The sequence below is a fragment of the Sceloporus undulatus genome, chromosome 1 (assembly GCF_019175285.1).
Source record: "Sceloporus undulatus isolate JIND9_A2432 ecotype Alabama chromosome 1, SceUnd_v1.1, whole genome shotgun sequence".
Taxonomy (NCBI): Eukaryota; Metazoa; Chordata; class Lepidosauria; order Squamata; family Phrynosomatidae; genus Sceloporus; species Sceloporus undulatus.
In genome coordinates, this window is record NC_056522.1 from 233,669,075 (window position 1) to 233,690,961 (window position 21,887).

Sequence of the window (21,887 nt, forward strand, 5' to 3'; positions counted from 1 at the left end):
GGGAAGAGAAACCAGAAATGCTTCGCTTCTTTTAAAATCATGTGGAGTGGGCACAGAGAATGCCAACTCTCCAATCAGTTTTGCCCTTCTTGCATGCAGTAAAGTCCTGAGCCTCAAAAGCATGTGTTTCACTCTGAATCAAGATTTCTTCTCTTCCATTTTCACACTCGGGGAAGTTTTAAACACACATACACAAACACTGTACTCTTCCTTTTAAGAAATCTCAAACATTCTTTTATCTGGAAAATTGGCTGCAAAACTAGGAAGTGCAGGAGGGAAATATAAAAGAGTCAGCCAGTCAGTTCTCTGCACAGTCCTTCATTTAGAAACACAATGGTTAGATTTCCCCTAAACTCAGCCTTGGCGTGAAGCTTTAGCTGTATATCTGTCTGAAGTTAAAAACGGCGTCCGCTAGCCGGCAGACCGTTTTGCCGCTAGAGGCGGAAAAAACTACAACCCCAGAGCACTGGGCTTGCCCCAGCTCCCTATTGGTGCGCGGGCGGAAGGGGTGGTCCTTCCACCCCGCAACGCTCTGGGAGTCGGTCTCAGTGGTGCGGAGCTTCAGGCCTCCAGGGCAGCCCATTGGTTGGGCTGCCTTGGAAGAGAGTTCCACAGCACACGTTGTGGGGGCAGGCTTAGGCCTATATAAGGCCGTGCTGCAGGCCCGTCCCCCAGTCGGCTCTGCTTTGCACGGTGCGGAGCCAAGCTAGGAGAAGAAGACAGGAGCAGCTTCCTCCGCCCACCCACTGCTGTTTTGTGGGTTTTTTTGTCACAACTTGGGCGGCAGCATAGGCCAGGATCTGCCAGTGTGGTATCAGGGCTATGGGCTCTGGTTGGGAGTCAATAGGTACCCGGGGCGAATAGGGCAGGCGTATGGCCATTGCGGGGCCATAACGCAGGAGCGCCTCCAGTGACTAGGGGCTTAGTGAATATGTGAACGCATGGCATGTTTTGCGTCAAGGTGTTGGTTTTGCGGTCAAGTTGTGTTCCTTAGCCCCTAGGTCATCCCAAGCGCCTGGTGGGTGCCAGGTTTTTGGATAATCAGACAAATGTGGGGTTGTTTGATTTCACAGATCCTGACCTCATGCTTGGTGCCAACCCTTACCAATTGCTTGCTAATAAAGTTGTGGCCTTTCTTCCAAACTTGTTGTTATGTGTGGTTATTTGCAGCAGCATCTGAGGCAAATGCTAACTGTTCAGGTGGAAAGGGCCTTCCATTTGCTGTGTTGTTTATATTTTTTGTTCTTCTTTTCAAGGTTTATGCTTTTAACTGCTTTTAATTTTGTTGCACTTTAATTATATTTGTAACTTTTATGGCTTTTAAATTTGTTGCTGCTTTGAGTCCCTCACTGGGGGAAAGGGAAGAAAATAAATAATTAAATAAATAAAGTGTTTCACTGCTGTTCCTTTTAATTGCCTATGGCCCCATACAGACAGGCCAAAATAACGCTGCTTCAAGTCACTTTGGAGGTATGCTGTTTAAATGATGCTTGTGTCCAAAGAGTCCAGAAGTCGCACCAAAGCCACAATCCAGTTCTAAGGAATGGAGTGCCACTTTGGCACAGCTTCCAGATTCTTAGGACCCATGCATTATTTAAACAGCATACCTCCAAAGTGCCCCGAAGCAGCTTTATTTTGGCCTGTCTATATGGGGCCTATGATGCTTTAAATGTATGTACTGTAATGTTATAGAGAGTTTAATTTAAAATGCCATTTTGTATGCCTTTTCTATATTGTATCTGTCTTCACAAGCTGCTATGAGTCCCATTTTTTGGAGAGGGAAAAGTGGGATATGAGTACATTATTCAAATGAAAAATACAATGGGAAAAGACCATTGTTTGTTACATGTTAGAAACCAAAGGTGAATGGAAAATGTAAGGGGCACTAGCCACACTTCTTTCCACTTGTCCCCTCAAATTCCTTGTTTTATTTCCAGAAAGAAATTCTTAAAGAAAGCCATCCATAAATTCTACCTAAAAGGCAATTGCTTCTTCCAGGTAAGTCTCTATATATTGTTAAAAGACTGGGAAAAACCAATCACTAGTAATAACTCACTGTGAAGCCTTCCTTGAAAAATATCATTCTGTTTTCTCTCCTTCTGAAATTCATCTTCTAAAGTAGCTTTGAACCTAATCCGGAGGCAGTCCTGGTCTTAGGGAACAAGGGAAGCTTTCACTGCCTCCATGATGTGAATTGTATTGTCAAGCCACAGCAGTGTGAAATCATCCAGAGAGAAAGAGAGAGGTTGCTGTGGCTAGAAAATAACCCCTTTTACCTTATTAAAGAAGACACTTCCAGGAAAAAATATATATAGAATTTAAGAACTCTGTATTACCCACACTCTGCCTTTGATGAGGCTTAAACTCTAAATAATATGTGGAGGATCCTGCAGCTGCTATAGTTGCATCCAGTCTGCAGGGATTTTCAATCCTTACACCATGCTAATCCCTCTTCTGATATGTATTCTTTCCTACCAGTTCATTCATTTGATTTTTCCCAGGCTAGGACGAAATGGTGACAAACAAGAATGTAGTCCTCTGAGCTTCTTTTACTTGTTTACCTATAACTGATAGCAACACATTAATTTTAACAAACTCCTTAGTACAACACATACGTTGCTTTGCACTTAACAGTTCTAAAATGGAAGGGTTTCGATACTAATCTTCACTCAAGTGTATGACTGTGGAGCAGTGTAGAAATGTTCTGTACAGTGGGCCCTCCACATTTGCTGGGGTTAGGAGTGCAAGACCCCTGTGAAAGTGGAAAAACCACAAATAAAAAAACACTATGAGGCAGTACAGACTGGCACTTTACATGGGGTGCGCCACAATGATGTCCCTCATGTGGAGCACTCAAACAGCGCTGTGCACAAGGGGCATCATAACACCATGCCACGGTGATTATGGCACCCCTTCTATGATGCAAAAACAAGCCCCTTTCCAGGTCTTCTTTTTGTTCCATGCACCGTCTGTGGTGTGTGGTTGCCTGCTTCCGGGGCTGAAAGGGGCAGCGTTGAGCAATCAGTCTGTCGAGCCCCTATGTTTTTTTTAACCTGAGGGAATACCTATCTAGGAATCTGTAGGAACCACTGGATGTTGACCATAGAATCGCACAAAGACCTAAACATGTGTTTTCTCCAAGAATTGCTAAGTCCCCCATCATGACTCTATAGTCAACTTCCAGCAGAATCTTACTGAAGGACCTATCAATCTTAGAGGGAAAATGCCACTGTTGCCACCACCCAATTGCATTCTGCCTAAAACTTGGTTACAAGCTGTGCTCAGATGGCCAATTTGCATAGATGGGAAGCTCTCAACTTTACAAATCAGCCATCTGAGTGCAGCTTGTAGCTGGGTTTTAGGCAGGATGCAGTGGGGGGTGGCAACAGCAGCATTTTCCCTGGGATAATACCCGACTGCATCAATTCACTTAGGTGGTAATGGCATACTGGATTTTCATAGGAACACAAGAATGACTTTGCTGAATGAAACAATAGCCTAACTCAGTGTCTGTTCATACAGTTGTCAACCATTTCCCTGTGCGAAGCCCACAAAAAGAAACACATGCAACAGCATTCTCTCTACTGGATAGGATATGGGAGGTGATATACTTCCATATATCAGCTGCTTGTGAACTGGGAGATTCTTATCAAGAATCCATTGGCACATTTATTGTCTATATTGTGTGTCCATTTGCTTTTTGTGATGTACAACATACATTCTCAAGTGCCGCGTGCTTTTCCTTCCTCTGAGCTTATATTAAGAAATCCCTTTTCCATCTGCTATCTCATATTTGGAGTTCCTGTTTTTCCATCACTGAAGGTTCAATTTTTATTTATTTATTTCAAGAATTTATATCACACCTTTCTCCTACAGTGGGATTCAAGATGGTTTACAATATATTAAGAAAGACAGAGCTAAACATTGATACAAAAGTTAAAAAATAAATACTACCAACATTAAAACATAGATTTAAAAAGCATAGTTAAAAACAGTAAAAATAATTAAACATTAAAACAGGACATCACATTACTCAAATCAAATCTACACCAAATGCCTGCCTAAACAAAAATGTCTTTAGCTGCCAGCGGAAAGAGAGCAGGGAGGGGGCTGATCTAACCTCTCATGGCAGGGAGTTCCACAGTCTGGGAGCAGTCATGGAGAAAGTTCTCTCCTGGGTCCTCACCAACCACACTTTCAAAGGTGGTGTGACTAAGACAAAGCTCTCTTCTGATGATTTAAGTACCTGAGATGGCTTGTATAGGGAGATAAGGTACTTCAGATAGTCTGGACCCAAGCCATTTAGGGCTTCAAAGGTCAAAACCAGCACCTTGAATTCTGCTTGGAAATGGACCAGCAGCCAGTGCAGCTGTTTCAATGGGAGTGATATGATCCCAGTAGCCAGCAACAGTCAACAACCTGGCTGCAATATTTTGCACCTGCTGCAATTTCTGAACAGTTTCCAAGGGCAGCCCCGCATAGAGCATGTTACAATAGACCAAATGGGATGTAATCAAGGCATTTATCACTGTAGCCAGATCAGACTTCTCAAGGAATGGACTCAGCTGGTACACTAGTTTTAACTGTGCAAAAGCACTCCTGGCCACAGCCAAAACCTGGACATCCAGGCTCAGATCTGAATTCAGGAGCACACCCAAGCTGCAAACCTGAGATTTCATAGGCTGAATCCCTTTCCTCTGATCTGCCTTACAACTGACTAGGAGCACTTCTGTCTTGCCTGGATTAACTTTTAATTTGTTTACCCTCGTCCAGTCCATTACTGACATCAGACACTGGTTCAGTACAGAGACAGCTTCCTTGGAGTCAGATGGAAATGAGAGATAGAGTTGGGTGATACCACACCCCAGAACTCCAGATAACCTCTGCCAGTGATTTCATGTAGATGTTAAATAACATGGGGGACAGAACAGAACCCTGAGGCACCCCACAGACCAATGGCCAGGAGGTCGAACCGAAATCCCCCCATACCACCTTCTGAGTTCGCCCCTCCAAAAAAGACTGAAGCCACTGTAAGACAGTGCCCCCAAGTACCATCCCAGAGAGGTGACTCAGAAAAATACCATGGTTGATGGTATCAAAAGCCACTGAGAGATCCAGAAGGACCTACAGGGACACACTTGCCCTATCCAGCTCTTTGCGTAGGCCATCCACCAAGGCAACCAAAGCTGTCTGTGTCCCATAGCCAGGTCTGAAGCCAGAATGAAATGGATCTAGATAATGTATTTCATCCAAGAACTCCTAGAGCTGGGAGGCCACCACACATTCCAATTTCTTGTCTGAAAAGGGGATATTGGATACTGGCCGATAGATCTCTAGTCTGGTGAGATCTAGAGAAGGTTTTTTCAATAGTTCACTACTTTGTGAGGAAGGATGCTTCCAAATGAAGTAGGAATTTCATAACTTCATACGATAAAATGTCTTCCATTTGTAATTGTTTCTTCTCACAACTTCTTACATCTTCTTTTCTCTTAATACACTCTACAAAGGAAGGAAAGACAGAATAGTTGTACAGTGCATTTTGGTTGATAGAGCTAGGAGCTATCTGTCTGAAAGCATGCAAGGCATATGGTATAGCAGACCCTAGGGACTGAATTGCTGGGTTTTTAGAAAGAAAGACACACCTGTACAATCTTTTTTTGCAGGAGTTATAGATTCTCTTCAAGGACATTAACTGAAATCATGCTATGCTTGGTGAATGCACTTCAGTAATCAGCTGTTATATGATATATGACTCCAGTAATGTCAGGTCACTGAACTTTACATAGCATATGCACATTTGTGATTAAAATAAGAGAGTAATCAGTGTGGCTGTGGAATTATCCATAGGCAAGGATAATTTCTTGCATGGGAGAAGCAGGTCTTTTCAGTGCTGCAATGGGCATTAATGGGGATGTAATTCTCTTAGTTCTTCACCATGTGAATTAATTGGGCACGAAGTCTAGGGAAGAAAACACTCACCTTAGGTAAAAAAGAACTCCAATTTCACAAGGCAGCGCAAGAAATATTTAGTACATCTCCACCACTGTGTCCCATTTCTTCTGCTTTAATTGGCTATGAGAAAGCTGTTTCTTGTTCTGCTTTATTTTAGATACAGTGTTTTACTGACTGAGAAACGTATAAATCTCTCAGATTTGTTTCCACTATAGTTCTCAGCATCCCACCAGTATTCTCACCCTGTCTTAGTACATAACAAGTTATGATAATTGTACATAAATTTGTTTGCATTTTGTTATAGACTTTTCCAAAGGTACTTTTTTTGTATGCATTTTTCTTAATGTTTACATTTCCATGCATCTTTCCATTAATTGAAGCACCTTTGTACAAATTTATCAAATTACTCATTTTAGTTGTGTGTGGCTTACTTGTGGTGAAAATTACTGGTGAAAGTAGATGAAAGATCCACGAACTCTTTTAGTAATAGTCATGCAGACCTTCTATTAGAAAAAAATCTGTTTTTTTTAAAAAAAACCTCTTCAGTTAACATGAATTCCTTTTCTATCCTTAGTTTTACTAGGCTAGGCCAAACAGTTAGGATATCTTCCTTTTAATATCAAGCTAACTGTCCAGCAAAAGTTAAGCACTATTAAATGGCATTGATTTCAATGGGACAGAGTAAGCATTCATCTAAGGCCTTGTCTACATGAATGATTCATCCCAAATTTCCTCTGGGCTTGCTGCATCCTGTTTACATATTACAGGGCCAAAACTTTATGATCCTGTTGACAGGATATAGGGCCTGTACTATCTTCATGACAGCCATATTCAATTCAGGGCTTTTCCCTCCTAATCTGCATTTAAAAAATGTGGTCAACTAAAGTGCTTGTGAAATTAGAACTTCGAATTGGGATTGAACTATGTGAAATCTATTGGATTTCCTGAATTGGGGCTGGACAATCTTCATGACAGCCCCATTTGATTCAGGGCTTTCTCCTGCTAACCTGCATTTAAATAACTCACTTTTTGCTGTTTGCAGTGACAAAGGTGGCCTTGTGAGCCACCCAGTGCCATTGCTGCTGTAGGTATGAGTCATTCTGAGGTCAGAACAAGGTGTCCACCATTGACAACAGGGCACCTTGTTATCAACTCAGCAGAGGTCGCAAGTGAAAAATGGGGAATGCATGGGAAGGCAGCCACCCATCGTTTTTTACAAGAGCAAAAAAAGAAAACCAAAGAGAACAAGTGGGGTGGAATTTAGGACCAGAATATGCTAGGCATAAGTAGACCTTTGAAGCTGTGTGTGTGTATGTGTGGGGTCTCTGTGTGTGGATTTTGGAATGTTTAACCATGACTGGATTATTTCCATGATTGTGACTATGTTCTTTGATATTCTTCAGGAACCTCAGCAAACACTAAAACATACCCAAGACAATGCCAAGTGAATCCCTTTCCACACTGGCGCTGCTTTCTACTAGTTGAAAATGGAACTGCTGCTATGCTTTGACAGTAGTCCTATGGCGCATCCTGCAATGCTCATTCCCAAAGCAAAGGGAAGTTGTTATGTGCCTTAAGTGGACCCCAACTAGATTTATTCAGAGGGACTTTACCATGGTCTTTCTCTGAGTTTAAGAGAAAGATTGCCCAAGGTTACTTAGTGGATTTTCATTGCTTAGCAGAGATTTGAACCCTGTTTTCCCAGATTTTTAGTTCAACATTTAAACCACGACCCATTCTGGGTCTCTGGCAGTGAATTATTGAGTTGGAATTTTTAAGTGTCCTAATCCTAAAATGTTTTCTTCATCCACCTGCTTCTTTGTTTCTCTTACTGTGCCTCTCTCCTGTTCTTTAAAACCAGTATCATATTTTATTTGCTCAGTTGTACATCAGTTTAATGTGCTTAAAAATGTGCTCAACTACAGTGCTTTAGAAATTAAAACTTCGAATTGGGATCGAACTATGTGAAACTTGGTAGATTTTCACATGTTAATTTTTTTGATGCCCAGAAAAGTTCAACAGGTGCAGATCAGGTCATTTCTGACAGGAATGTACAAACATTACATTTCTGAGGCACTCTTACATCTTGTCTACTCTTGGGTCAATCTCACAACTGTGATTCCTTCCATCTCTATCATTCTGTGACATGTCATGCAAAGGCCAGCATAATTTTTTTGCATCATGTCAGCTCTTAAAAGATATGAGCCGTGATATTTCTGTACTGCAGAAAGCTAGGGGAAACAATAAAGTCATAACGATTTCATATTAAATTATATTTGCCAAGCAAACACTTCTCCCTGCTTGCAGCATCCCCAATTGCTAATTCAGAGGTTGATGAGTTACTGTGATCTAAAAGTTCTTCAGTACACATTATTTCTATACTCTGTTACCTTTCCTATAGGTGCAAAAATCTGCTCCAACATTCTAGATATTCTGAAAGGAAGTCATGCAGGTCTTCCAAAGGTCTAAACTGAGCTGTTAAAAATGATTAAAGCAATTGAACAATGTACTATCAGTAGCAACAGCAATAGCATTTATAATTCTATACCGCTAGATAGTGAATTCAGCACTCTCTAAGTGGTTTACAGTCTATAAGCCAATTGCCCCCAACAAGTTGGATGCGCATTTTATTGACCTACAAAAGGATGGAAGGCTCAGTCAACCTTGGAGCCCCCTGGGATCAAACTCACAACATTGTGGCTGCACTACCAGCATTTAACCACTGTGCCACCCGGGCTCCTTATAAACTTGAATCTTTAGAGAGTACAAGAATGCGGTCATCGCTATCATTGGGGAGCTGGGATACCATTCTTTCAATTTTTTTAAAGAAAGCAATGAGCAATTTTAACAGTTTTCTTCCTAATTTAAGAATGTCTTTACAAACTATGCAGCTTTCAAGATTTATTCTGAGCAAAATTCATACATGTGGTTTTTGGGGCAAAACCCAGCAACTGCACAGAAAATGCTGCCTCCTATCCAGAGATGCAGTTTTCCTTCACAAAATGGCCCATACAACTTTGGCACAGAATAAATCCCAAATTTTCAAAATACTCATCAGTCCAAGATTCTCCTCATCAGGGTTTCCCAATAGTTGAGAAACACATTTTTAAAATATATTCTTTCCATTCCTCTTGGGGAGTGTGACACAACAACCATCAGAGGTGATTTTTTGCTGGGGAAAGGATAGAAAACGAATCTTTAATATATCATTATTTTATTTTTATTCTCAGTGAGTGGCACTTGTGAGATTTTCTGCCTTGAGCACCAAAACAATGTGACTAGCCTTAGCTACTATGCTCCTTAACTTCAGAGGAGACACCATTTGCTTTTCTTGCTTTAGGAAGCAAAATGACTTGGCTCAGCCAGATGCTAGAAAGTTTTATTTATGCTATTCTTTATTAGAATTATTTCTCTTATCAGAATAGACCTGAAAATGCCTAACAATCCACACAGAATTTGTAAAAACCAGTTCGAAGAATTAAGAAAACAGTAAGAGAAATAGCATGACAGAGAATTAAATCATCAGAGTTAGCAGTTTAAGCTTAATTAAAAAGCTCATAGGAAAACAATTGTTGGTAGCAGAAAAATGGCAGGGAGGGGCACAAGTGGATAAACACCTCATGAAAGACTAAGTTGAAACCATAGAGAAGGACCTTTCATGCCTCCTACATGATCTAATATACATCTATGCTATATTTCAGGGAAGGTTATCTCCATCAAATCCTAGAGAGCAGGCTGGAAGATATAATAGGGTGAGGTGGTTCTTTGGGTATTCTGACCCCAAGCGATTCAAAGGAAAAGGAGGAGTGGGAAACCTTTGGTCCGTCAGATGCTTTGTCTTACAGATCAACAGTTCCTTACTAATAGCCGTACTAAGTGGGGCAGATTGGACCTGTAAGCCAAAGCAGTTGGAAGCACTCCTGATTCATCTTTTAATTATTTCATGTGACATTACATTTGTTCACAATTATAGAACTGCCCCTCCCCCCAGCCTCTAAAAGGGATTTACAAAAGTTTTTCAGACATTACATCTCCAGAATGATGAGAAATTTACATGAAATGGATCAAGAAATGTGATTTTATTTTGCGTGCAATTTCTAAAAAGCACACAAATAAAACAAGATTGATGGAGAGTGAGAGTAAGTGTGTCATTCTGCATTCAGTGTGGATTGATAAAAGAAATATTTGGGATTACAGCCAAAAGAGAATATCCATCCATTGGGATGGATAGGGGTTTTCATAGCTACGTAACATATGAGTATGTGTTGTGGAAGTCCAGTCCCTTTTTTGTCAATGTTACTAAAAACTATTAGCTCAGCTCCTCCTTCCTTCTACCTCATCTTTTCTTTTCTCAACTCCTGTTTGAAAACTGGAGGGATGCCCAGTCTTTGCAGGCCTTCTGAGGAATTCCATAAATCATGAGATGTTTCAAGGCCTGGGGCAGCATTTGCAGCATTATTAATTCAATATTTGAAACCTGGTTCTACATCATAGAAAATTCAATCTATCCATCCCTTGCAGCATAGAAGAAGTAAGAAACATTGTGTGGGGGCATCACTAGAATTTTATTAAACGGACATGCTCCCATTAACATTTCCCAACAGATGTGGAACTAATTTGCCTTGAATGCTCTTCATCTGCACTAGGTAATGAAGAAAGAAAATGCACAAATTCTACAAAAGAAATACAACCAGTTAAATTTCAAGCCATGCCTGATGTTAAAAATGAAACATTTAAAAAGCTTTGCAGTTGTGAAATGGTACTTTAATTTCTCCTTGAAAGCATCTAGGAAATATTTAAGAATTCAAGTTTTCATAGATCTAATTCTTCATATTTGAAAAAGATTTACGATTCAGGTTTGAGAGGCATGGATATCTGTTGTACTTGCTTCTACTATCTTGAAAATTATTTTTTAAAAACTGCATGTTGCTGGTCTTGATTCCTGTAGGTTGCTTCACAGAATTTCCAGGGTGTCTGTGTGGCTACATCCTCCCTTCTCAGGGAAGTATCACTACATCTCAAGTTTTGGCTTTGAAACCAGGGCCTGCGATGCTCCTGGTGTGGCAACCCTTGTGTGAGCCTGACCCTACTTAGCTTCCAAGATCAGATAGTATCTGGTGCCTTCATTTGGTGTGTGTGTGTGTGTACACACACACAGACACACATGCCCCAAAGGCCTGAAGGCACCAGATACCATCTGATCTTGGAAGCTAAGTAGGGCCAGTCTTGATTAGTTGGGGGTCCACCAAGGAATACCAAGCATTATAGGCTATATTTTAGAGGAAGGAAATGGCAAACCCCTGCTGAGTATTCATTACCTAAAAACCACTATAAATTCTGGAACTTGAAGGTTTTAAGATTTGACTGGCATGATTTTCTTTGATGTGATAAAGTTAATTCTGCACATGCAGAATTTAAAAATCATTATTTCAAAAAGGCTTTTCTATGAGTTTGGCATAAATATTAGCAGAGACTCTTTCCCAAGATAATACTGGCCCCCTCACCACAGAAAGCTATTTTTTTGAGAAAAGTATGGGTTAAATATGTGATCTTTTGTACTAAGAACAAGACATCTGGAAGCTGATATCAAGAGAAATGCTTTTTAAAGAAGGCAAAGATCTTAATTAGTTTGCTTACATGCAACCTAAATTTTGGGGCTGTTAAGAATCCACTTAGTGGATTTGTAAGAAGGCAAAAAGCTATTGGACTAAGATTTATATCTGACTACAAACATGTTATAGGTAGATCTTGTAATGTCACCAGAAATGTTTTTACTGGCTATTATAGACAGAGAATTTTGCAATAAGTGTGGATTACTTCTTCAAGTGATAAATGCAGCAAGATTACAGTTTGCTCATACATGGGAATGAACTGAAGCACCAATGTCATATTTTTGAGCAAAAAGAAACCTAACAATGTAATAATATCTGGATATGGCTGTTAGTAATTTTGTAGGGTTAATCAATTGGATCTATAATGTTAGAATAATATAATCTTATTTGTTTATTTTTTGTTTATTTTTTGCAGTCTCATATCTTTTGTTTTCCTCATCCTTTTATATTTTCCCCCCATTCCATCATTCAAGCTTATCTTTATATCCTGCTACCTTTGTCGGGAAAACTATCATTGCCATTGCTCTCCATTTCTTTTAAAGAAACTTATTACCAGTTCCCATTCTTTGTATAATTTTTCTAATGAATTATTTCTCATTAACCGGGGGGGGGGGGGGGGCAGAGCAGATGGGCAGGAAAAAGCAGCTTGATCCTGCTTTTTCCAAAAGTGAGTCAAAACCTCAAATGTGGCTATTGGACTGCTCCTGAGGTGGGCTGAATACTCACAGGCAGACTGCATGGCACACTGCCTGCAACCTCTAAGCACCTCCCACATTTGCCCAGATAACATCCATTTGCATATTTGCCCCACTGATTGACCACAGAGTCACACATTCTCCAGTATAGGGCATCGATTCATCGGTGCTCAAGTGATACACTGGCAAAGCACAATTATGAAGACTCTAATACATGGATCCTTCACCCTCTTTCACCCAATGCCCCCCTGTTGGACTGTCTCATTTTTGTATGTTGTAATTAAATCCATTTAAGTTGTCACACTTTCTTTGCTTTGCCACAGCCCCACACTGGCACTGGGCTGTTTATATGCAGATGTGAAGATGCACATTTTCTAGGCTAAGCCAGAGTATCCTGGCTTCTTTTTGCTCTTTTTGCCCCAGTTAAATGCCCCACCTTCAAAGCAGCTGAAAACAGTAGGTAGGGGCAAAGTAGCCCATTTGGACAGCAGACACACAGCAGGCATGCGGGTTTGCATGCCATTTACACATATTAATTTCTAAGTGTAAATTTATACACATACATGTTAGCCATCATAGTCATGAGACAAAAACCTCTTCTCCAGTTGAGGTGTAAATATCTGAGGGCACCAGATCCTGGCAGATCTTAGAAGCCAGATAGGATCAGGCCTGGTTACTACTTGAATGGAAGTCCTCCAAGGAATAGCAAGTGTTTAGCTTTTATTTCAGAGAAAGACAGCAACAAATAACCTCTGAGAATTCCTTGCCTAACCAGATGAATTCATAGGATGACAATTAGCCATCAGGTGGATTTGAAGGCAAATGCACACACACAGTAACACACAGGAAGAGAAAAAGGATAAAATAACAGAAGTAGAATAGTTGCCTATGATTTCAGGAATACCACTGTTCTTTGCAAAATCATGCACATAAAGAACCACACAATATAAATAAAATTAATGGCCTCAACTCTGGGAGAAACTTTTGGGAAAGTAAAGGAATTTCAGCAAGGACTTAAGGAAGCAAATATTTCACTTCATGATGTATAATACCTTAACATGCTCTCACTAAAAACTAAGGAATGGATGTAATAGCAGGAAATGTTTGGTGTGTGTGTGTGTGTGCGCGCACTAGTACAGCTTTTACAAATTAGCAAATTAGATTGTGAATCCAATTCAAAACTGGAGACACAGAAAAATTTCAGATACCTTCACATTGTTTTTATATTGTTCCCACTGTAGACATAGGTTTCTAACACTCTTATATGTCACAGATTACTTGGGCAAGTTTAACTTTAGACTTTTGGTTGTCTAGATGTTTGGGACTGTCCTAGGAACCACAGCCAGCATTGCCAGTGGTCAGGTCAGAATTAATATCCATAAGATCTGGAGGAGCAAAGATTGAGAGCTATTGTTTTAGATTAGTGGTTCTCAACCTGTGGGTCACCATCCCTTTCACAGGGGTTGTTTAAGACCATCGGAAAACACATATTTCCAATGGTCTTAGGAACAGAGACACTGGGTTGGGGGTCACCACAACATGAGGAACTGTATTAAAAGGGTGAGGCATTAGGAAAGTTGAGAACCACTGTTTTAGATTATTAAAGCAACAGGTCTATATACCACATATAGCTTGGACTTTTGCCAACCCACAGACCCTTGGGGACACCTGTGCATTTTCTCCCTCTGTCCAGCCATCAGGAACAGTAACAAGGAAATGTTTATTAAAAGAAGGACTGCTGGGACAGTGGAGAGGATTAAGCCTCTTTCCTTCTTTCCAGTGACCTATCAAGATTTCCATTTTCCTGCTGTATCCCATGGACTCTGGGTTGTCCATATGTGATAGATAGGATTGTAGCCTTACTATTCGAAAGTTAGAATTTTGTTTGAGGAATTTATTTTGTCCACTTGAAATCTATAAAGCAGCAACACTCTGAACTTCAAATCTATACATTTGTCAAAAGCTGTAGTACTATGACTTTTTGAAGTATTTTTGCGTTTTAGCCCTATTCAACTATGAATTTATTTTATTAGTGACATAGTTTATCTGTCAATTTTCATTCTTTTACAGAAATGCTGAACACAAAAAATGGTTGCCTAGTCTATTGTCTGATCATTATTTAGGTAAAGTAATTTTTTATTATTGTGGAGATAAAACCTTATCTTCAAAATGAGCAAATACACGAAATTTCTATCTCATGTATATGAAAGAGGGAATTTCTTAGAAGTTAGCAAATTAGATTGATTATAATTAATGACTGATTGACTGACTGATTCAGATTGCATGGGTGAAATCTATGGTTCTGAAGCAGTGTTGCCAAATAGGCTGTCTGATTAAATGAACAGGTACATTTTGAGGAATATATACTCTATATTCTGTCTTTGGAATGCATCCCCAATGGACACTTCCAATTACCCTCCAGATAATGTAATTATCTATCTTTTTGTAGTACTAGGCAGCATACAAATTAACATGTAGATGGCTAAAAATGTAAGGATGATGGTGGACAGGGTGAGAGAGCATTCTAATCTGTCTGTAGCTTTACACCCCAATTTCCCCACAGCCAAGGGCTGGAACAACTACTTTCACCCCATGAAAATATTGGCCACATGTTACATCTGCTTGCTGTCAGCTTCCTAACAGCAAAGAGCAACTGAGGCTGCTGCCACACTGCAGAATTAATGTAGTTTCACACTACTTTAACTGCCATAGCTCCATCCAATGGAATTCTGGGATTTGTATTTTTTTTTTCCTGGCACCAGAGCTCTCTGATACAGAAGGCTAAATATATCATGAAACCCCAGATCCAAGAATTCCTTAGCATTGAGTCATGGCAATTAAAGCAGTATGAAACTACATTAATACTACAGTATATCTGCAGCCATACTAGGGATGTAGCCAAGGGTGGGGGGGGGGGGGGTCTGTAGGGTCTGGACCCCCCTTCCATTAGATACAATGAATGGTGTATGCCACTGCGCCAGTGTGCCCAAGCCGCATTATAATGGTGGCACTTAATTTGGACCACCCCCCCTTCCCCAAAATCCTGGCTATGTCCCTGGCCATACACATATTATTCGTGACTAGCCAGGGTTCTGATGTATGAATGGAAAGCAAGCATCAGTTCCATAAAAAAACCCAGTGGTGGGTTTGGGATCTAAGAGGGGTGGGTGGGATCTAGGTGTTTTGGGGGGTTAGTTTGTGGACTGTGGGACTGCTAGCCCCATCAGCCTGAACTGTGAGAGTTGTAATTGAACAACATTTGAAGGTTCCACCCTGAACTAAGTCCAATTTTATTTCCAAATAGGATAGACCAATTGGAATGAATTGGACTTTTGAATTACCACTTTTATAAGTCCCATTGAGTTCAATGGTTTACTCTAGCTGGGAGTACAATTGGATTTAGCTCCTTTTGCTTAATCAGCTAAATTCTTTCCCTCAGCTCCAGAAAGAGTTTCAGAGTTGTCTGGAAGAAGAAGCAAGCTTAGCATACCCTTTGTTCTCAAACCCATCATATGGTGTATTAGTAAGACTTTGAAGATCCTGAAGGGACCAGAGCTCTGTCTCAAGGTGTGATGGTGGTGGTGGTGGTGGCGGCTCCCTTGTCTGCTGATGGACCTACAGTGTGAGGAGACATCTGGGGCCCTTTCTTGCTTCACAAATACAGCACTATGATTCCACTTTAACTGCCATGGCTGCCTCCTATGGAATCCTGGGGCTTATAGTTTGGTCAGAGACACTAAAGGAGATTTCTGACTGAGAAATGTAAATGCCCCTCCTTAGAGTCTATATCCCAGGATCCCACAGAATAGAACCAAAGCAGTTAAAACAGAATCATAGGCTATAAATACTGTGAAGGAGCACCTGATAAGGTTTGGAGGCCGGCTCTTACTGCTGGTCTGTTTTGCCCTTTAGTTTCTTTAATGATACATTTCCAAGGTTAGAGGCAGGGATGGGTAGAAAGTTGAGTGGACTCTACTTTTGCAGATCTGTGAAAGTTTATGTCTTCCAGATGTTCAACAACAGCAAGGTGGATGGCTTCCATGGCAGTAAAATCATGAATCTGCTCCAGATTTTAATCTCAAATTAAAGAAACTATCCAATGTGCTAGTCTCTGTTCTCAAAATAGGTTCAGTACATTTAATAGCACATTACAAGTTCAGATGAACACTTGGGTACAGTGCTCCACTAACATGGGGCCAAAGCTTGGAGGCAGAATAAGGACCTGATCGCATGGGGTCTTGGGAAGGCACCTGGTGTGGAATGAAAGGAAGTTCCCGTTTCATTCCCCATCCACGCCAGAGAGGCCGATTTTTGGGAACTGTTTAGAACAGTTCCTGAAAATCAGCACTGGGGGACAGATGGGAAATGGAACGGAGATTTCTGGTGGCTTCGGCGGCATTCCAGCATGCAGTAAAATGGGCAATAACCCCGTTTCGCTCCCTTTCCGCCACCTTTTGTTCCGATCTAATTGTGTTCCCCCAAGCCTGTGCGATAACGTCCCAGGCGTGCAACTTTGTATTCAAAATGAATGTGACCTCAGTATTGATAATGGAAACAAGTTGTTGAGCTGATCATATTCTAAGTATACAGAATGTCCCCAATATGCAAACCATCATTTTGAATTTTAACTTGGGTTGGTGAATTTTAAAAAGTCAAAGCAAATATGCTTGAAATGTGCCCACCCTTAAGTTGGTGTATCCAGGCTACAGTTTAGTCCTTTGGAAGTCCTATTTATGAGATGTCTCTTCTTAAAAATAGGTGAGGAAGAAATTGTGCATTCAACCTCTGTACTTAGCAGTGGTGTGTATGCCATGTTTCACTTTTCCCTTCTGCTATTCTTAAACATATGAATAGAGTTGGGAAACTATGGCCTAATTCCTATTAGTAGTATTAGCTAGTTTAGGCTGCATTTGTACTCCAGAATTAATGGAGCTTGACACTGCTTTAACTGTGCTATGAAATTTTGAGATCTGTAGTTTTGTGAGATATTTAGTCTTTTCCTTTCAGAAAGCTCTCATGCCACAAGAAACTAGTTCCCAGAATTCCATAGGATGGGGCCATAAGGGTTAAAGCAGTGTCATATTGCATCAATTCTGCAATTTGGCAGCAACCACAGACCCACTGAATCAATGCATTTAGCTATGTTGCAATGTACCATTCAGCCATAGATTCAATGGCTCTGTTATAGTTGGGAGTAACCAACAGGATTCAAAACCTATGTCTGTGTTATTTGTTGAACATATTGAGTAGCAGCAATACTACAGGTTGATTTTCATTTTATAATGCAGGCCCCAGTAGCAAATTCATATCTCTCTGTCTCTGAAATGAGATGTTAAAACTTGGTTTCTCATAATACAAAAAAACTGGTTGGTGGCAGATGTGGTTTAGCATTTCCTCTGGGCTTTTCAAATACTTCAAGCAGTAGTGGAGAAGAGTGATGATTTTTAGCTGTCTAGTGCATCTGGGCTGTTTTGATAGCATGCTGAGTGGGAGTTCCTTGATATCACATTGTGTCTGAAATATTGTGGAAACACCTCACTCAGCGTTAAGTGGCTTTGCCTGATTTCTGTCAGATTGTTGGGGTGTGTTTTCCCCACAGAACATTATATATATATATATATATATATATATATATATATATATATATATAGTCTGACAGGAGAATTCTAGCATTTTCTGCTCCAGAGGGGATTTATTCTGAGAGACAATTTCACTCTTCTCTGATTCTGTTTTGCCATTGGAAGGAGCAGGCATGAATCTGGAGGACAGTGTGTTCCCATTTACACTTACCTGGAGTGGATGAAACAAGGCATGTGTTCAAAATACTGTGGCTTAGGTTTAGAACCAGTTGTAACTTTCTAGTGCCTGGTGTGTATACGGATGTATGTACAAAATCCCTAAGAGTGTTGGTTTCCCCCTTCGTTTCACTGGCAAAGATAAGAGCCTTTGTGCATACAGCTGGCCAAAACTAATGTCAACTGGACAGCTCTTGTAGATGAAAGTTCAATGTCAGCCTACATACCTACAACAGATTAAGAATTTCTTGTGTGTGCCTTCCTGCCTTCTTGCTGTAGACTTTTATGAAATGTATGAAAACAGATACTTCTGAAATATAGTTTTTACATTGTGTTAAAATATTTTTAAAGGAGTTCCCATGGACAAAATTCACACCTGGAATCCTTCGAAGATGATGGCAGTGGTTAGGCTATTGGACTAGGACTGTGAAAAGGTGGGTTCAGATTCCTTGCTCATCTATGAAATGTCTCTTAGGCTAACAGAAAGACTAACTGCATTTTTAACACAGAACTATTGTGAGAATAAAAGAAAACAATATCAGGTAAACTTAGTTTGGCAGCCTGGCTCTAAAGGCCACAATCCTTTTGGAATACTGTGGATGTCACATTTCTAGGGTTGAATGGTGGTATTGAGTGAAGGCAGGCAAAATCTCCAAGTAGCTTTTTTCCAATTCCCAACTTACTTCATAGCTACTGCCCTTGCAGTCCTTTTCCTCCTGCAGCTACCATCTATGCTGGTATAGTTGTGCTGGTGTAGTGCATAAACAAGAATCTGGCAGTGATTTAACATGTCTGGTTTATATCTCCAAATAAATGCAATCCCAATATGGTAGCATCTTCTTTCACTTTAACCCTGAAGGGACCAGATCCTGTTCACTCTTGGAAACTAAGCAGAGTCAGACCTGGCTAGTACTTGGATGGGGAACTGCCAAGGAATGCCAAATGTCTTAGGCTAAATTTCAGCAGAAGGCATTGGCAAACCACCTCTGAGTATTGCTTGCCTTAGCAAATCCTATAAGTGCATAAAGTTGCCATATATCGACAGGTGAGTTGGAGGCGCATACCTTCACACAAAAAGTCAAACCATTTCAGCCATCTTTGATCTCCTCTGTTTCCCAATTGTTTTAATCCCCTCTAATTTGAATAAATTGGAAGTACTCCTACATAATATTTGCTGGCTGCTTTCATACAAGAGGGAAGAGGGATGGTCCCACACTGTACATTTTCCATTTTACTCAGCTATTTATATACATTAGCAGCATTCTGCACCTGAGGTGACATCACAGTACTCACCCAGCAATTCAGAAATATCAATAGTTATTTTATTTTTTAAAAAAGGAAGTGATACCTTCTTGATGCCAGAGAGAGACTGTTGGTCTTCTTTACATGTCCCAACATGAAATTGTATGCAGTGCTCAAAGATGTGAAATGTGTATTTCAATGTCTTTCCTCTTTTTGAGCTTGCTGAATTATAAAATGGTGTTGTTAAAGCATAGGGGGAATATGCTCTAGAATGTCTTTAGTTTACTTGTGGGGCATGCATCAACTCTCAAAATGGCACATCTCTGACATGGCTCAGTGTTTGGATGGCACATATGCCCACCACAGATTTAGTTATGCACCAAATACATTCTATTAGTATTGCATAATCTGAACAATAGAAGATAAAAGAGAAAAAACTGCCATGAAAGCAACTCTTATGCTTTGCTTTGTTGTTATCATTGACAGACCAGGTCTACCAGCTTGATTACTTTTGAAGAAATGCAGAAAAACAACAGTGATTTTCCTGAGAATCAGAAGAAAGACAAGAAAATGTGTGGCATCCAACAAACACCATGTGTGCACATGAAAACTGAGAATATTAGATGCAATGCTTTGTAGCGGTTCATAGTGCTCAAAATTATTCTATCACATTCATGTTTGGTTGATTTCTTGCCTGAATATAGGAGATGCTGTTTCCTCTGAGTTTGGCGGCTATCATTCTGTTGTTGGAGGAAATAATCACAACATGTCCTCTCACAAAAAGTCTCTATTGATGACCAAAGGGATGTCCTTTGATGGTTGCTAAGGAGTTTTGTTTAGGCCAACATGGTTGCAACCAGGAAGCTGCCCCATATGCCAAGCCAGAACACTGGTTCATCTTGCTCAGTGTTGTTGATGCTGAATGGCAGTGTGATTTTAGAGAATCTAGAGAGGAATTGAAACTAGGTCCTTTTCCATGCAAAGCATGTGCTCTCCAACTGATATTTAGACCTTCCCTGAACTGATACTCTTTATTTCTTCTAAATATATAACCATTCCCAGCCTTAGGCATTTTTATGTGTGATTAAAGAGATAAGGAAAACACCATTATTCTACTGGTGGAAGGGTTTTTGTTTATTTGTTTGTTTTTAAATAAATAAAAGAGATAGAGATTAGAAGCAAGCAAGTGTGATCTTCCCAACAAAGTATCAGTCAAAGTATTTGTATTATTTCAGACAAGTTGGAGCAGATTCAGAGAAGGGAACAAGGATGATAAGAAGTATGGAAAACTAAGTACAGTCAGCCCTTCTTATACATGGATTACTTATGCATGGATTCAAGCATCCATGGTTTGAAAATGTTCAAAAAAGTATGAATTTCAAATATCAAACCTTGATTTTCCATTTTTTATAAGGGGCACCATTTAGCTATGTCATTATATTTAATGGGACTTGAGCATCCACAGATTTTGTTATCCATGGGGGATCTTGGAACCAAACCCCAGCGTATATGAGGAAAGACTGAAAACATCAAATATGTTCAGCCTGGTGAAAAGAAGGTCAAGGGGCGATATTATTGGAGTCTTTAAATTTCTAAAGGGCTGTCACAGATGTGAGTGTTGGTTTGTTCTCTACTCCACCAGAGGGTAGGAGCAGTAGGAGTAAATATTAGAAGGAACATCTTGGCAGTAGGGGCAGTTCAATAATGGAACTAATTATTGTACTGGGATTCCACTTAACTGCCATAGTTCCATCCAGTGGAATCCTCAGGTTTCTAGTTTTGTGAGGCATCAAATAGATTCATAGCACTATAACTGTTTAATGTATAATAGACCCATAGCTCAAATCAATACCGAGCAGTGAGGCTTAGATCATGACCTTAGGCACATCACACAAATACTAACCTACTTCACAGGATTATTATATGCGTAACATGATATAATCCCCATGAAATCTATCCCGAATACCTTGCAGAAAAAGTGCAGTATAAAGATATGCAATCCCTAAGACAATATTTGAAATGTCAAGTATTACAAATAAGAAATAGTAGCTCTGATTATTTTCTTTTTTGGGGTGAGGGTAGAGATCTTTGAAGATGATAAACTTGGAGAAGGCTGTGCGTCCTCCACTCCTGCCGTGACACCAGCTGCTTGAAAGGTTATGAAAATGTGCTGTCGCTATCTATGCCTTAATCCTTGTTATTACTGTGTAAATGACTTCATCCAATTAAAATCTAATGTTCTGTTTTTACTACCTGATGGCGTCTTGCTGTTATGCTTAAACAGTGACTGCAGGGTCTAGAAAATTATAAGTATTCTCAGTGCAGGCTGATGCCTCTTTCAGATGAATGGAGCAAGGCAAATGCTTTCTCACTGGTTATGAACAGGGGATGTGGTGTTTTCCATATGTGTTCTCAGCCATCCAGCACACTGATGGACTGATGTTGTCAATGACCCCCTTGATGTCACAGAAAGCCTTTTGTGGCTTACAGGAAACCATTTACTGTTGCTTATCAATAGTGTCTGATCCAGAGCTTGGAGAGTTACCTTTTGGACTACAAGTACAACTCCTGGGGTTTTGGCTTGGAAATTA

The 21,887-nt window shown here is 40.2% G+C and overlaps 1 long non-coding RNA gene across 1 annotated transcript in view; it reads left to right on the plus strand.

Annotated features, from left to right (window-relative positions):
• Window positions 1–20,651, plus strand: part of LOC121919213 — a 63,929-nt gene extending 43,278 nt beyond the window's left edge. The window contains exons 2-5 of the long non-coding RNA XR_006101415.1: window positions 1,938–1,998; window positions 14,330–14,382; window positions 18,406–18,488; window positions 19,783–20,651. This is a non-coding gene — a long non-coding RNA (uncharacterized LOC121919213). The remainder of the gene's footprint in view (window positions 1–1,937; window positions 1,999–14,329; window positions 14,383–18,405; window positions 18,489–19,782) is intronic.
• Window positions 20,652–21,887: the final 1,236 nt, after the last annotated feature.